General features: G+C 38.2%; 1 non-coding gene across 1 annotated transcript; it reads right to left on the bottom strand.

Annotated features, from left to right (window-relative positions):
- Positions 1-5,374: 5,374 nt before the first annotated feature.
- On the bottom strand, positions 5,375-5,446 carry TRNAV-UAC (transfer RNA valine (anticodon UAC)). Its single transcript has one exon. It is a non-coding gene; the product is annotated as a tRNA-Val (tRNA).
- Positions 5,447-18,207: the final 12,761 nt, after the last annotated feature.

Here is an 18,207-nt window from a genome sequence, read left to right as displayed (position 1 = left end):
CCAAACCTTGTATGCAGATTGAAAAAGGCTCTTTATGGTCTCAAACAAGCTCCAAGGGCTTGGTATTATCGGTTGGACAAATATCTTCACCAACAAGGTTTTTCAAAAGGATCAGCAGATAGCAATCTCTATATGAAAATTGAAAATGACAAATTGCTAATACTTGTTGTGTATGTAGATGATATTATCTTTGGCAACAATGAAGAGGCTATGAGTCAGAACTTTTCCTTGGTTATGTAGAAAGAATTTGAAATGTCATTACTTGGAGAATTGAAGAAGGAGGCATTTTCTTGTCTCAAACCAAGTACCTCAAGCAGATCTTGAAGAAGTATGGCATGGAAGATTCAAAGCCAATTTGTACCCCCATGGTTACAGGATGCAGCCTCAGTGCAAATGATGAATCAGCAGCCGTTCACCAACCAACTTATAGATCCATGATTGGGAGTTTGCTTTATTTAACAGGTACACGACCAGATATTATGCATGCAGTAGGAATTGTTGGAAGATTCCAAGCCAACCCAAAGGAAACTCATCTTCAGGCAGTCAAAAGAATCTTCAAGTATCTTCAAGGGACCCAAAACTATGGCTTATGGTATCCTAGAGATACAGATCTCACTCTTCATGCTGACACAGATGCAGATTGGGCCGGAAGTGTGGATGATAGGAAAATCACAAGTGGTGGTGCTTTCTTCATGGGTTCCAGATTAGTATCTTGGTTCAGCAAGAAACAGAGTTCGATTGCCTTATCTACAGCTGAAGCAGAATATGTGGCTGCGGCATCTTGTTGCACACAACTTCTTTGGATGATGCAGACCTTGCAAGATTTTCAAATCACTTGCACGCCACCAGTCTCTATCTTATGTGATAATACAAGTGCAATCAGCATTTCAAAGAATCCAGTCATGCACTCAAAGACCAAGCACATACCAATCAAGTACCATTTTCTTCGGGAACAAGTGCTTGAGCAGAAGGTCAAGTTGGAGTATGTTCCTTCTAAGGAACAAGTTGATGATATTCTCACAAAACCACTGCCCAGGGAAAATTTTGAATATCTCAGACAAAAGCTGGGAGTAATGGATGCTTCATCCTGCTGTTAAAGCTTGTCTGTTCTACAGAAAAGTTGGTATACGCGAGTTTCGTAAGGGATATCCGCGTATATACGCCGATTTATGCAGGGAAAGTCGCGTGTATGGTGTACGCGTGCTGCAGAAATTCTATCCGCGTACATACGTTGTTTTATGCAGGAGAAGTCGCGTATATAGAGTTCTGATCAATAAGGGCAGACTCTGGTTGGAGAAGGTCTGAGATTGGTAAGTCAAAATTCTTCAGGCACAGTTTCAGGGGGTACAGCAGGCACAGATTCAGGGGGAGCAGCTTAAAGTCTCATAAAGCATTGTTGGCATTTAGATGCTTTCGGTCCTAGTTCACAACTGTTGTTAATTTCAGGAGAAGGAGCTCAGAAGGAAATCTTGGCTGCTGATATAAAAGATGTTTATCAGATACTGCTGGTGTCTTTCAGAAGTCTTGGTCTAGATTTGTTGTCTCTATGCCATATTTCTTTTATAGTGTCAAGGTCATGTAATGACCTATGATTTCCCCACTATGCCTGGGATGGATGAATGATGTAATGTTATTGGTTATTATATTTCTGATGTATCTCCTCTTGGTTGGGAGTATGGATGCATGCATTGAGTCTTTTAGTGATAGGAAGGTCCTTTATGATGTATAAGTCTTGGTTCGTTTGAAGAACATCTTTTGCAGATCTTGCCTACAATCAGGGGGAACATGTTCAGCACAGCAGAGCAGAGAAATCAGCATGTACTCAGGGGGAGCACAACCCTTTGCCCTTGATGACAAAGGGGGAGAATGTTTCTACGGATCTTGGGGTTGCCATCAAGTCCAAAGGGGGAGATTGTTGGCATTATGAGATAAGTGTTGTCCTTGATGGCAAACCACACTGAAGACAAATCATAGTGCAGAAGGTCAGCAGCAAGGAATTGATGATCAGACTATAAGAAGAAGAGAAAGTTCATACACGCAGGTTCATTAAGCCCAAGTCGCGTATACAAGCAGGTTCACTATATACCAAGTCGCGTATACGCAAGTTCACTATATACCAAGTCGCGTGTACACGCAGGCTGGCTTCAGTAAAAGCGCGTGTATGTGGAAAACTTATCTTTGGTCCACGGCGGTTATTCCTTGGAAGTTGTGCCTATGGTTTTGGACCTTGGTGTCTCGACGGACGTGTTGATCCCTAGTTTTGAAGTTGATAGTATTGGATTTCTATGGTTTTGGCTCTTGGTATTGAACAAGGCCTAAGGCTATATAAGGAGAAGGAAATCTTTAGGCAAGTGTATCTGAAATGTCTTGAATATCTGATGAAGTATTAGATCCAGTATGCAGGTTATTGGTTAATGGGGTATTGCTTGATCTGAGCTAAGGAGAGAACTCATCGGTTGATGGAGAACAAGATCTAAGGAGAGATCGGGATCAAATGGTTTGAAATGAACTATCTTTATATGGTTGATTATGCGAATTTCTAGATCTACATACTGACGCAATGTTATGTTCTGGGTATAACTGAAATCTGGTACAGCTGCAAGTTATGAAAAATTATTTTTAGATCTGTACGCAGGTTGTCTTCGGTAAAACCACGTGTATACGCGGGTTGCCTTCATAGTAGTAGCGTATATCTTTTGGAGCTTGATTTTTGGGTTGCAGCTGGATCTGACTGATATTGCAGAGTTCGGTAGGCTGCTCTGTGTTCTGGTGACTGGGTTTGACAGGGTTTCAGTGGTTCAGTGATTCAAATATTGATGATGCTAGTATTGGTTGTTTTATATGATTTGTGAATGAATCATGGTCTTCAGATTGTAATGTTGTGCTTCAGGAGTATCCAGTTTGAAAATTGATGAAAAATGGTACCTGAAGGGAAGAAGATTGTAGGCCAGCACCTACATACTAGTATCTTAGCTAGCACAAGAGCAAAGGGGGTTGGAGCTCCCTTCCAAGGAAGATTGGAGAACGAGAGAAGGTTGAAGCCTTCTGCAGGTTGTAGCCTGCGTATTGGCATAAGGCTGCACCAGTGCAAAAGATTGTAAACTGAAATTCTTATTAAAGAAAGATAGAGATGACTTGCAGCAGGTGGTTTTCACCCACATTGGGTTTCTACCTTATATCATGGTGTTCATGTGTGTGGCTTTTGTGTGATGATCTGTTCTGTTATACTGCATCTGTTTACTGTTAATATGGTGAATGATGACCTGATGCACTTAACTGAAGATAAACTAACTGAATTATAAGTTTTCTGGTTATACGTTGTTTTCTTTAGACATAGTAGCGTGTACACGCTGGTTCACTTAACTAAAGTAGCGTATATGTTTCTGAGCGTTGAAAAAGTTTTATTGATCTGATAATACTGAAACACCCCCCCCCCTCTCAGTATTATTTCCAACACTACAAAACATAGACATTTAACTTGAGCCTTGAATATTGCAAACATTTTTTAAATAACCCGCATAAAAAAACCCACAACCAAGAAACGAACCGAGTGGCAACCTCATGTGCAATTGCTAGAATATAAAATGTGTTAGGTTCAAAATGAAACAAACACTTGTTTAGTTTTGTTTCTTTTTTCTAGCTTGTTGCGAGTATAGGTGCAGGCTTTCAAGTGAAGAGGGAAGCTTATCAATAGGTATCTTGCAATACCTTTCCTATTCCTAATACATTGGTGAAGATATTTTTTCGAAAAGAACTGCAAATTTGTCCTAAGGCATAACAGAAACAATCCTACAAAACATAAACAATTAACCTGAGCCTTGATTTCCATAAAAGATTTACAATCCTACAAAACATAGACATTTAACCTGATCCTTGAATATTGCAAACATTGTTTAAATAAGCCGCATAAAAAAACCCACAACTAGGAAACAGACCGAGTGGAAACCTCATGTGCAATAATCAATTTCAATGGTTTCAAACAACAAAATAACAAAATTTTAAATAAACAAGACAAGAAAACACTCCATACAGCTGAGTTGCAGGTTATCAGGAATAGAAATGCATATAATCAAAATGGAACAATGGTTGACAATAGTAAAGGCAGGCAACATGAAGCAAAATATGAGATGAGAAATGAGAACAATAACCCCAAAATGTATACCATAACCTAATAACTACTACCATAACTGGTTCTGATGCAGAGGCCACCAAATTCAGATTCAGGGAAAAAATATCAACTGATTAATTATTGTTCTAACCCTCCTCATCCCCCTAGCCCTCCTCCTACCACAGAAAAAGCAGCCTACATGGCCCTCCTCATCCTCATGTAGCCAAGAAGAAGCCCCCCATCCTTTGCAGCCCTCCTCATCCTCCTGGAGCAATCCTCCGCAACAAAAGTATTCGCCTACCCCCTCCTTTGCATGTCCCCCACCCTCCTCTGGATCAAACACGACTATCCACGTGCACATGACAGATTAGCTGGGCAGACAGAGGGGTTGGGTAGGATAACAGAACGAAAATGACAATTGATTAAATTTTTTTAATTAAATATTAACTAATAACTAATTAAGTGAAGAGTTTTTTAATGTTTTTTAATTAAATTAGATGACATATTATTTTTGAATTGTCTAACAATGGATATGACGATTAAGATTAGAACAGAAAGGCATTTGGGGGAGTTCATTTCAGAGGGGAACGCCTTACGGCGTAAATATATAATTGTTGCACTAAAAAACAATTTTCACAAATATTAATAGTATGATTTAATTGGGAAAACAAATGGTCATTTATTGTTCTGGTTGATATTTCTAGTGAGCTCAGATAGAAGAGATATGTTGTTGTTGGCATACCTGTTCTTTGGCAGTGCCACGAAATTCAACGAGCCATGATGCTCTAAAGCATCTCGTCACACAAACGTCACTACTACATAAATGAGGGTTTTAAGACAATATTTGAGACAATTTTTGGGTAAATTGTCTTAACTTAAGACAAAAAAAAAAAAAACTTGTGTATTGTCTTAAATATTGTCTTTAAGCAGGTGGCTCAAAAATTATTGTCTTAAAGATTATTGTCTTAAAAATTATTGTCTTAAAAATTATTGTCTCTAAAAGACAATATATAGCACAAGCATTATTGTCTCTTAGGAGACAATTTCATTTTTGTCTCTCTAGAGACAACACTCGGATTAGAGACAATGTGTCTTTAATACTAGCTAATTTCTCTTTAGAGACAATAAAATTTTTATTTAAAGATCACTTTTTTCTATTTAGAGACAATATAAAACAATGAATCAAGAAATATCTCACCATTGAAATAAATCGATATAAAAACATTTAATTAAAAATAAACTACAAAATCATTGATTAATTCATGTTAGCGCACAGTGGAATCGAACCACCAACCTCCTGCTTGTAAGGCAGACGCTCTTCCATTGAGCTAGCACACTTTAAAAAATTATGTGAAGAGTTGTGGCAATCCTTAAAATTACATTTATAGCCATTGATTTAAAAAAACAATGTTTGACACATGATCTATAATCTTTATAAAAACTCGTGTTTTCACCACAGAATTACACCGTTTTTCCTATTTTCAAAGACATGCTTATGCATCAAAGAACTACAAAATTGCAATGGCAACCGATCTGCGTCACGGATTGACCAAATCGGTTAGAAAAGAATATGGAACAGTGCACGGTTTATCTTAAACTGTTGTTACCCACGAAAATGTAGACGATTAGGCATCTTAATTTTTATAATCATTTTGTTGGGAATCGATCATTTGGACTAATCGCCACTATGGGATTTGGGACCGCTCATAAAGGTGATAATGGTTTGGAAATTTACTATTGCCTGCTGGTTTTGATGTAACTGAAAACTCAACATGGTATCATAGCCTTGGCCCAGATTTGATTCCTTGATTTGGGTTTGAGGGAGGGTGTTGGATTTTCACACTCAACTAGTTGGGAATCAGTCACTTGTGTTGGATTTTCAAACTCAACTAATTGGGAATCAATCATGTGGCGGTTTGATTTTCACACTCAACTAATTGGGAATCAATTAGGTGGTGGTATGATTTTCACACTCAACTAGTTGAGAATCAATCAAGTGTTTTGCATTTTCATACTCAACTATTTGGAAATCAATCACTTGGACTAAAAATTTATTATTGCCTTCTAATTTTAGTGTAAAGAAAAAAACATAAACAAATAACAATGAAACGAAAACAGCATAAACAAATGGCAATGAGATGAAACAGAAATGAAACTATGCAAAGATATCTTCACCTGATTATCAAACTAAACATATTCCTTTGAAATCCAATATCGTCCATTGATTAAAAAAAAACACATTAAATTTCGCAAACCAAGATCCACAAGTTGAAATAGGTACGAATATCAACTTAATAAACACACGCGTTGTACACTTCATTGTCAATGGCATTAAACATCTTTGGAAATAGACGCAGTGAACACGTCTACCAGCATTACTTAAGTTTCTCGGAAACCTTATACGGTAGTTTGAAACTTCATTATGGAGATGTTGTCACTAGAAACCTCATTTGACAAATATGTATTTGACGCTGAACAAATCAGTGACTATGGCAGAGCATGTGTATAGCTATTAATCATTCTGGATCCGTAAAACTAAGAACTTGTAAACCATTTGCTCTACCAACAACACCGACACAAATTTACGTTATCTATTCTCAGGTTTATGTAGATATCTATGTTCATGTTCTCTGAATGGTTACAAGGCGTTTGTCGATCAAGCGAGGATCTATTAAGATGACCCAGCTAAGATATTGCCCCACTTCTCTCTTTTTATCCAGTTTAGTCATAGGCCAATTACGTCACATACACTGCATTTTGTAAAGGTGCAGTTGACACAATTCTATCATATCTTGATGAAACTCTTAGTCAACAAATATATTGTTGTATTGAATGCTTTTGCCCGATATTAATACCATCAATTGCCTGCAAGTTGCAAATTGTAATGGTGTGAAAATGAGTTTTGTTGCTGGTAATATAATTTGCGTGGAAGTGAATCTGCATGGCCATTCACTTTAGTTCTCGAGCCTATGACACGATGACTAAGTCGAGGAGAAAAGACGAAGGTAACATCTTGACTTTTTGGCAGTGTTGTAATTGAATGCAAGGGACACAGCACAATGACTTTTTGCTAGTGCGTAGACGTTCTAGCTAAATGCAAGGGAGGAGGGTAAGGCATGAAAAGACACACGGAAGAATGTACATGAGGTTTACAGCAAAGTTGAAACATGGTTGAAACACTTAATTTTTTAATTATAGTTTGTGTTTTGGTGGAAGGTTTATTGGCAACCAGTGCTTTTTAGTTGGTTTCTAATAATTGCGTAGATCAATGATGAGGCATGTGAGGCATTTGGTAAGAAGCGTTGGCTTGTTTTTGACTTGGTCTCTAATAATTGCCTAGAAAAATGGTGAGACATGTGAGGCATTTCATAAGAGGCGTTGAAATCAATTAGTACCAAATTTTTTGGGGAAATGGTGTAGGCAAAATGCTTACAATAATGGGGTCCAATTTTAACATCAAGTTTCAACCAATTTTGGGGGCAATTTTTGCAGGATAAGAGGACACTCTATGTTTTATTAGGAAAATTTTAATGTAAAGAAAGGCTTTAAAATAATTTTAAAAATCGTAATTTTAAGATAATCATGACAATATATCTTAAAAGAAGAAAACTAATTTTTTAATTGTATTTTTTTGCTGATGTCTTTTAGGTTTATTCAAAGTAAAACCAAAATCCACATTTAAAGAATACCCATTTTGCATACTTTTTAGTAAACTCACATCGAAAATAAAAATATATGAACACACCTTTTTCATATATATATATATTTTTTTTTTTATGTGGGTATGATTATGTTGGAGAATCTAATTCCAACTACCTGTTAGGTGTCAAAATAGTCTTTCCAAGTGTCCTCATTCAGTTTGAGTTAGTCGAGTTTAACTCTAGTCATTTATTACTGATGTTTCCAATGTAATCTTATTTAACTAATTCGTAATACTGAGAAGAGCAAGTCCTCTACTCCAACATTGTTTTCTCTTCAATTCTTTTCTAACCCTGCCTGAGACTCCTGGAGAGCAGTAGAAGAAAAGATAAGCTAATTTGCATAAGACTCGCTGAGAGAGCAGCAACATAAGCAAAGAAAGAAAAGCAAAGAGAATAGGCGAGCCAGCGTAAGACTCTTTGACAACAGCAGCAAAAATTTAAAAAAGCCTACTGTGAGAGAGTCAGTGGAAAAGAGTCGAGATTTAAAAAAAAATTACCTGCATCCACGGTAACGCATCAAAAAAATTAGAGTCAGTGAAAAAGAGTTGAGATTTAAAAAAAAAAATTGACTTGCATCATATTATTAACGCAATTTAAAAATTCAGCAAAAGCGTTAAGCATTATAACGCAGCAAAGAAGATTTAAGAGAAATTAATCCACTACGTTATTAACGCAATTTAAAAATTCAGCAGAAGCGTTAAGCTTTATAACGCAGCAAAGAAATTTAAAGAGTCGTGTTAGTCGACTATACTGGCATGTTTTCGGCCCTAACGCTCCTTCCAAACCACGAAAAGTGCATTATAGTTACATACGACAAAGGTACAAGACAAAAATGCTCGAGGTTTTTTTTATTGAAAAGTCGAGGTTTTTTTATTGAAAAGTCAAAATTCACGAGTTTTAAGAAAGGTACTCGTGAGTCATCTCAAAATTGGTTTGTTTGTTTCATGAACTTTTTGGACTTTTTAAGAAAAGGATTTTAAACAGTTACGAAAAAGAAAAAGATTATTTTAAAGAGGTTTGTATAATATTTGAAATGTGGTGGTATTGTTAAAGAGTCGTGGACTTTTCTAAGAAATGATTTTTTGATGTTTATTTTAAAAGGGTATAGAAATTTTTTTTTTTAATTTATTTAAAGGAGATAATTTTGAAGTTTTAAAAAGGAGATTAAAAAGAAAAAGGCCGTATTGTTTCAATTGATTTTGGGCATTGTGATGAAAGTTTGGTGAATCCAACAACAGAGCTTGTTGATGATAATATGGTGAATCCAGCAACAGAGCTTGTTGATAAAAGTTTTGGTAAATCTAGTAACAGAGCTTGCGGATGACAATGAAACTATCATTGAAGAAGTCAATGTTATGGTGGATCCAGGAATTAATATTCCTGATGTAAATTTTAATGAATATTTATTGACTAATGATGAATAGTTGCATGTGATACAACAAAACCATCATATCAACATGATGCTATTTGGTGAGATAGTGGAAGACAACATGTCCACAACAACACAGGTTAGTACAAAAGTGGAAGAGACAGAGACAGAGAAAAATAGAGATAGAGACAAAGAAAGAAACCCACAAAGAGAAAATAAAGATAGAAACAGAAGCACAAAAGGAAGCACAACAGGAGAAATCTCTCATTGTAGAGCAGAAGAAACATAACCAATCTGGTTCTGTAAATATTTTTAATTCTAATATTGATTTCGAGTGTGCAGGTACAAAGAATGATGTTGAAGAACAATTAAATTTCCTTGAAGCATGGCTTGCAACACCATGTCTAGATGAAGTCTGCATAGAAGTTGCAGAAATGAATGTTGAAGACAACATGCATGATGAAGAAATTAATGAAATTTTCAGGTATTGGAGTCCTGAAGAGATGAAATTGTATTATGGTCTTATGTTGCAACACATTGATGATAAAAAGTGCACTACAAAAGATAATATGTGGTAACAACCCACATACAAGTTGTTTTTCGAAGAAGTTCAGGATATGCTTAGGCAGCCTGGAAGAATGGAAGACCTGCACTAGTAAATGAAGAAACTAAGCTTTCAAGGATACAACAAGAAGAAAGAGTTAAAACAATTTAGAGGCTACAGGATCTGGAAGAAGAGAAGAAGAAAAGTAAATGCAGTTGAAGTCAATTTTTTAAATTGTAAGCCTAGCTGAGACATAGACTAGCAGGTGTCTTAATTAAATTTTTATGTAGTTTTAATTGAGGGGGAGTGTTGGAGAATCTAATTGCAACCACCTGTTAGGTGTCAAAACCATCCCTCCAAGTGTCCTAGTCTAGTTTGAGTTAGTCGAGTTTAACTCCAGTGATTTATTACTGATGTTTCCAATGTAATCTTATTTAACTGATTCGTAATACTGAGAAGAGCAAGTCCTCTGCTCCAACGTTTTGTTCTCTTCAATTTTTGTCAGCTTAGAAGTATGTGGAGTGGATACTCATTGGATATGGAATTTGATTCTATGTTCAACGAGTGTTTACACTTAACATTTGAGTAAACATGTAAAGAGATCAACCAAAATAATAATTAAAAAATAGTTTATTTTATCTTTCTTTAAAAATATATATTTCTTATTTTATTATTTTAACTATAATTCTATTAATTTCTTTAGAGCCTCATTTTAGACCTCAAAGTTCCCCTATTGCTTATTATAGACCAAGTTTGAAAATAACCATGTTGGACAATCAATCATTATAAAATCAAGTGATGTGAAATGACTTTGTCAACAACATCAATTCTCATCTTCACAAGAAAATGATTTTATAGAAAAATGGATTCCTCCCAATTCATCGCCACCCATAGTGGTCATGATTGTTTTCGATGGTTACCACATCATACATTTTCCATATTTTTTTGTTGTGTTAGCTATGCCTTTGTAGAGATGATATGTGATGGGCCATCAATGGTCATGGTCATTCCATGAGTGTGTTTTGGATCATTCATCCCAAATCCTCCAACTAACCCACTATATCACTAGCGTTATTTGTTTTTATGCATTATAAGACATAGTTCTCAAACTATAATTTTGATTTCACTACTACTTGTAGGAGTGGTGACGGTGCTAGACCCACCAACTTGTCAGGGGATATCCCCAGTAAGACTAGACCTCAAACCATTTGGAGTAGGAGTCCCAACGGTGGGTAGTATGGTATCGCCTTGACTGTGGTTGCTTGCAGAGGTAAGTAAGATGTCTTTGTTGGAAGAAAGGGTGCGACCTCGCAGCAAGTCAGGGAAGATGCATAAAAAGCTATAATACACAGAAGGGGAGAAGAGTGCGCCCCTTAGAAGCCTATGATAGCATGTAGCTTCAAAGGGAACACACGAGCTGAAAGACATCACAAGATGGAAAGAAGAATAGTCGACAATCCAAAGTGATGAGCTAAACCAACAACACGCTTCGATAAGATTCATACAAACACATACGGAATAGTCAATACATACATGTGTAAGTTATAACTACATACATTGTTAGAGTAACCAGAAAAGTCAAACTACAATAACAATACATGCATGAAACATGTTGGCTTTGTTATATTAAAAGAGTGAAAGATCCAATCATACATGCAACCATGGCAACCACTATCCCCAATAGTGGAACGTTACAGTCATCGTCGCTTGCTCCTCCAAAGAGATGTATTCACTCTGCACTATGGAGAATCCAAGGCTCATTACAATACACTCCAAGCTTTATCTAAGTTAGACCTATCAGAAGCTTGGATCCCAAAAGCCCGTACAATGAGTTATGAAGTTCTATATATAGAAAAGGGTGGGGTGCCCCTTGAAATTCCCCTTTGTGACTCTTCAACTACCCTCATGACTCTTCAACTACCCTCATGACTCTTCAACTTACACATGATTGTTTACATTCTACTATTGACACTTGGTCTTTCACTTTACAACATTTTTACAATATAATCTATAAATGTACCCATGTGAGACAAAAATGGGCTTGAGTAAGCCATACAAGACATCACTGAGACTCAGACAACTATGGGAAGACTAACTCATCGACATCCTCTTGGTGATCGATGGTGGCGAACTGATGCCAAGCTTGGTAGTCTGTTATGGTGTCCATGTACTTCGTGGTGACATACTTCTGGAAGCAAAAACTTGCCTCAGTTGCATCTGGGTACACTGATTTGGGAACTTTGTCCAACCCATCACATAGCTTGTGCATCACAGTCTTGAGTGCAGTGGGACCAACGACATAATGGTGCATTGTGTTTGCGCTCATCTACAAATTTGCATTGGTGGCTGTGTGCATCAATTGCTCGAAGTACATGTCCAACTCCAGTTGGACTTGGTTGTTTTCTTTCATGTTGATGAGCGTGCCAATGGATGGGATCACATGCATGCGCACAATGACATCCATGCTCCTGAACACTCATGCATGTGAACCCTGTAAGCAAGTGATGCATTGTGGGAGTTCCTCATAGTTCTGGATCTGGCTTTGGACGCGTGCCTTCAACACCACTGCCTTTGGCTTCATGATCTTTGGCAAGTACAATGGGGCTCCCTTGTACCTCATTGTCCATATTTGCATGTGATTAACAACATTGTGTATGTTTTTCAAGATGCGCGCTCTCCTAGAACAACGTTGTTGCCAACCATTAAGATGGACAACTGACTTATGCACGGTGAAAAACCTAAAGTACAACTTCCACATGACTGTCTCGAGAGACGATACTTCATCATGTATTGCTTTCTTCAACTATGCTTTGGTAGATGTCATAGCTTGCTCTTCTCTCTTCTTGGCCACTTGCAATTCCTTAGTTATGCGCTCTTTCTCAGTTATCAAGAATCTCACACTTGAGCTGGTGGCTTCAGCATATGTCTTTGTATCATCGACCAATGCAGTTGGATGTATGTGCACATTGGACATGACCACTCGTTCTCGGAACTATGCAGGAGATGCATGGACATCTGGAGTGGGTACTTTGCACGACTTCACAACTCTATGTTGTGACTCATCGAAGGATATGTTGTGCACATATGCTTCCAAATTGTCCTCAAGGACTTCAATGTCTCCTTGATCACTTGGTTCTTGGTCTTCTCCCGGATCTGGTGAAGCTGGTGGAGTGACCTCTTGGCATTTGGGCACGATATCTGTATCCTAATCCTGCTTTGGCTAAACCACATTCGTGCCCATCTGTTCAATCTCTTGAGAAAAGTCCTGCTCCTATGATTGCTGATCCTGTTTTCTATCTGCTAGTTGTGATCAGTCAATAACCTCTATTTGCGTAGTTTCATCAATGTGTGCACACTATGGTTCCTGTTGTTCATGTTTCTATTGCGCTTCCTTCTCCTTTCTGTGTAGCTCTTGTTCTTCCCTTAGTTGTTGCTTCACCTCCTGCAACTTCTTCTCTACCTCCTCCAGTTTTTTCTTCTCCCTCTATCTTTGTGCAATCCTTATGTTGAAATGTCTCTTCTTCACGTCAATCTTCAAAGTTTCTCTCCTTCTAAGTGGATCTTCCTTGAACTTGTAGCTTTTCTCTGCCTGTGCACTGTCGGAAACCTTTCTCTTGGATTTGTAATGCGCAGGCCTGCTACCCTCTGTTGCTGCTGATGTTGTTGCTCTACCAAGAGTTGTTTCCTTGTGCACTGCTAACCATTCTACAACCACTCTAACTGGTTCATTGAGCCTTAAGGAGTTATAGAAGTATCTCCATGGGTCTTCCTCAGGCTAATGACATGCCCCATGGATACAAGGATGATACACTCTCGTACAGTGGTCCTCCACTAAGAAATGCGAGTCATATGAATTGAAACTTCTGGTGTCGAAGGTGAATCTCTTGAATTCCTCCATCTCAACCTCAACATTCTTGAGACTCTAGATCTCATACAACCTGATCCATAAAGGAAGAATGGGCCAAGGTTCCTTCTTGTTCCTGTGCAGTCTAGCTGAAAACCCTATCGATATGTGGTATGCGACCTCTTGCATGACCATCTTGTCCACGACAAACTTCAGTAACACATGTGAATCCTTCTCCGCATTGTACATTTGAATGAAGGTGCCAAGGGGTGAGGCATAAAAATCTACTATGTTAATCGATGTCTACATCGTTGCCTGTGACATGCAAGGCGGATCCTGCTCAAAGATAATCCTCTACACCAGGGGGATGAAGTGGTCTAATAATTGTAGTATAACTCCACAGAAGTTTCACTCAGAGAACAACCTACAATAGATGTACACAAAGCTTTCTGAAGGTGTCAATGCCCAACCCAAGCTAGGGAACTATTGACGAGCATAGATGGCATCAAGAATGTAGGTAGACATGAATAGCATTGCTTGCTGACCCTTGGGTGGATGTCGGGCATTTTTTACTTGCCCCTTTAGCTGGAGAGCCAACATGTCAAACCAATTGAAAGATCTCCCTTCATTCGCTAGTTGATCCAACACAATCACCCAACTCTACGGGAAGGTTTCTGTACTCTCATAACCATATAAGCGACATGCGAAGATGACCAAGAACTAATGAGCCTTCCGCAGTGTCTTTGTCTTATATACCTGGTTGGGTGTTTTCCTGAACTTAGACGACTCTCTCACCCAACTATTCAAGATGTCTCTTGAGTTCACACTGCTGCTAGGATTGGTGAAGAGTGCATCCATTTTTTTCATCGGTTGCGGTAAGTGATATATCTCTTGAAAGTTATCTACCCTGAAGGTAGAAATTTTTTTTCCAATAACATTTTTCACTGCCACTGTCTCTGGATTAGTATGCGATACAATCCAGTGGATCATGTCTGCGCATGGAAGTACGGGATACCTGCATGCAACCCAGTACAATCTAGACTTGTGTATGTTGGCATAGACTCTGTGATCCTCCATATTCTCCTCAAAGGTGCCTGAAAATATGTCATTGATGTCTTGCCATGTGATCATGATCTCCTTGTCTATGAACAACTTAGTGTCTTCATAGATGGGGAAGCTCATAGACACTTGCTCAACCACATCTCCAGTTGTGCTCTCAATGATGTCCTTTGACCCTTCTATATTGGAAGCCATTGTACCTATAATGCTGAGAGATTGATGAACATCTATGATACCTGGAGATAAAGCAATGCTCATGGCAAGAAAAATGACAGTTGAAAACCAAAAGAAACTTGAAGACTGACATGCAACACCCCTGATTGACTGACTAGGAAAATTGCACAGTTTTCTTTAGGAGAGGCTGGGAGACTGACTGCTGAAACTACGCAGAGCACAGTCCATGCTACCACTGAGATGATTGACTACTAAAACTGTACAGAGCATAGTCTAGCTTGGCTTGTTGAGGACTGGAAGTGCGCAATCTACAGTTTCAGTCAACATGAATCCTACCTGGGAAATTGTACTGCACAAACCCAGGGGCCAATTGAGGCATTGTCTCTCAAATATTTGTGGAGCATAGCCTAGGAGGCTAGTGTGAGGTAGGTTCTACGCAATTCCTGGGAGCAAGGCAAGGCCTTCCATCCCATAAGTGTGCAATGCAAGTTGGGAAAGGCAAGGTCTGGGCGAAGGCAGCTCAGACCTATCGACAGGTGACTACAAATCAGTAAGGACTGAAAGCATGTAAAAAGTTGGTGCGAACATGAGTGAATAAAAATGCATGTAATTACAGTTAGTGTAGGATTCAGTAAAAAGGGAAAAAAATGAAGTGTGTGAAGTGAGTCGCCGTAATGGCGACCATTAGTGCAGAAACAGTGAGCATGTGATAGCAAGGAAATGCAATGAAAAACGTGAAAACATGATTCTACAAGCTAACATGAATTGAAATGCCAACAAGAATTCAATAAAACCAAGAAAACAACATTCACACAAACCAAAATGAAAAAAGCAGCAAAAGACATGAAAGGCGGACTTACGCGACAAAAGTTGTGATGAGTGTGCTGAAAGTCCCTAGATGCATTGGGAATGTCAGAGCTCCAAGATCGAAAGTGAAGAATGATATTTGAGGCATTGAATAAGTAGTTTTCACAAGATCAAGACTTCTGACGCGCATGCCATGATTCTAGGAAAAGTGACACTTGGCAGGAGGTTTCAGAAATAGATCCCATGCATGCAAGGCAAAATTGCACAGTCCTGGAGGGAACCAGTCAACCTGTGAGCACATGAAATGGATAGTAAGCCTTGGGATGAGTTATGTGCAGTTTCTAAGATGAGTGGCTCTAGCTTCCCCTCAAGCTGTATGCAATTTCTAGACTTAGAAGCCAAGGCTTCCAGCTAAAACTATGTAAATTCTGACAGCAAGCCCGGTGATGGGCTTCTCAACACAATTTTCTTGGGGAAGGAAGCCTACCTACTCTACGCAATTTTGGAGAGTATTGATAACTTCTAGGTGCACTGCACAATTCCATAGAGAAAGGTTGGTTTCCCTATAGTGCAACACAATTTCCCAAGTCAGCACAAGAAGTTATCAGTTTGAGACCAAGTCACGGGAGATCAACTTGCAGGTGAAAGGAAAACAAGTTAGTGAACACAAGTTGTTATGCCAAAGAAACTCAACTAAAAGCATAAGTACCTGGAAGTGCAAGGCATGCTCCTAAGGATGGTTTTTAGGGAGGCTCCAAAACAAAACTAAGGCAAAATTTTGGAGGATGGTTGTAGTCATTACAACATTGGTGACACACTGGTAGAACTCCAGCTCTCTAAATGGACCTTGTTTCGTGAAAATCAAGTCTAACTCCTTTGGAAGTATTGTTCGATTATTTGATCATCGTGGTTTCCACACTGGTTTTCAACACATATTCCAAGCCAATTCAACTTATTTGTTTCGATTGGGAATGAGGGGTATATTGGTGCACAAGTAATATGATTGTCAGAGTTTAAGTTTCATCTCTGGTGTTGCTCCGCTACCAGCAAGCCAGGACAGTACTCCGACGGAGTCACACAGGAACACAAGCATTGCTCTACTACCAGTGAGCCTGGTCAGTACCCCAATAGATCTACTTGCATCACCTCTCTGTGCAGGAATCCTTTCTCTTCTTTTGCCTTATACATTTTTCATTTTTTCATTTTTTCAAATAATTGCGCATAGGAACTTATTTATTTCAGAGGCTGAAGAGGGATCCCAACTTATTGAGAGAAGAAGAGGTTGTTCCTTCAGAGAAGTATGCTATATATACCTCTAACATACTTGTTAAGGCTTTCCCCTCACCTTACTCTACTTGACTGAGCTGACAAGGGTTAACCCAAGAACAACCGATTAGAGTAGGTGGTACTAGTTAGAATGCAAGTGTTGTGTTTTCACCAAGATACACTTCGAACATAACATATTTTCCATTGGTGTATCATTAACTGAAGACAACAAGTTCTGCATAAAGAGAGAGGACAACAACTAACAAAGTGTTGATATTTGTACAAATCCTCTTGTACTTTACCCTGCTTGTCTTAAGAGTCTGTCACGGTTTCATGCGAAACTAACCTACAGACGTAATAGGAGGAGTAGAAATACTGCAAATTCTCTACAAATCTACCTCTAAGACCTATGTAGAAAATCTGACTGTAGGTTAACCTGATAATGCAATATAACCAAAGAAAAATAATATAACCTACTTCTATTATCAATTTGCGGAAGCTTAAAGATTGAGCATGATTGAGCTGAACACATATAACCAGAAGAAGAAGAATCAAAGAGCCAACACATGAAAATAATTTTGGGAAAGCCTCAGCTAAAAACCCCACTATTTGTATTATCATGCAAGGTGGAAATACATAGGAATTATACAAAGTCTTAGCTCTCACGGCTAGCCAGCTCTCAGTACAATCCTCACATATGCTCACAGGCAATCCTGGCTTCTCTCAAGCCTTCCTCTCTACCCTCCAAACTCTTATTTCCTTGCGCTGTTTCTCCTAGGTGATCCTCCTGTTACCAAGTGGAACACTAATCCTCCAAAGCTACACAATCCTCAAGGAACCTTACCTTGACTGCATGCATGAGTTTCCTTTATAGGAAAACACATGCAACTGATAGTACATTGTCCTTGAAATTTAGCTCAACTATGTCTTTCTCAGAATAGACATGCATGAGTTTCTGATGAGGGAACCTTTAGTTATCTGAAGTACACTGGTTGAGTGCATGCATGCATCAACTGACTGATTACTCATAATTAGTTCCTCAAATAGTTTGGAACTAATTTAATTGGACTTAAATCACTAAACTGAGCTAACTAATTACAACTCAAATATAACTCAATCTTATCTCCTTAATTAAGGGATAATCTCCTTAATTTAAGGGATAACTGTTGCATGACTTCAGAAAGACTTCTAACTTGAATTTCTCCAACTAATTAATCCATAATGAATTAATTAATTATTTCAAAGCAGCTGGTGAGACTAAATTGGATTTTAATTCAAGGACAAATCAAAATTGGAATTTCTGGATTCTATTTTTTATCATTTATTGTTTCTATT

Source organism: Pinus tabuliformis, chromosome 5_1 (assembly GCF_031772625.1).
Source record: "Pinus tabuliformis cultivar Carrire ecotype Pingquan chromosome 5_1, CPIR1, whole genome shotgun sequence".
Classification (NCBI taxonomy): Eukaryota; Viridiplantae; Streptophyta; class Pinopsida; order Pinales; family Pinaceae; genus Pinus; species Pinus tabuliformis.
Note: the sequence above shows the minus strand (reverse complement) of the source record. Positions and strands in the feature narration are given on the sequence as shown.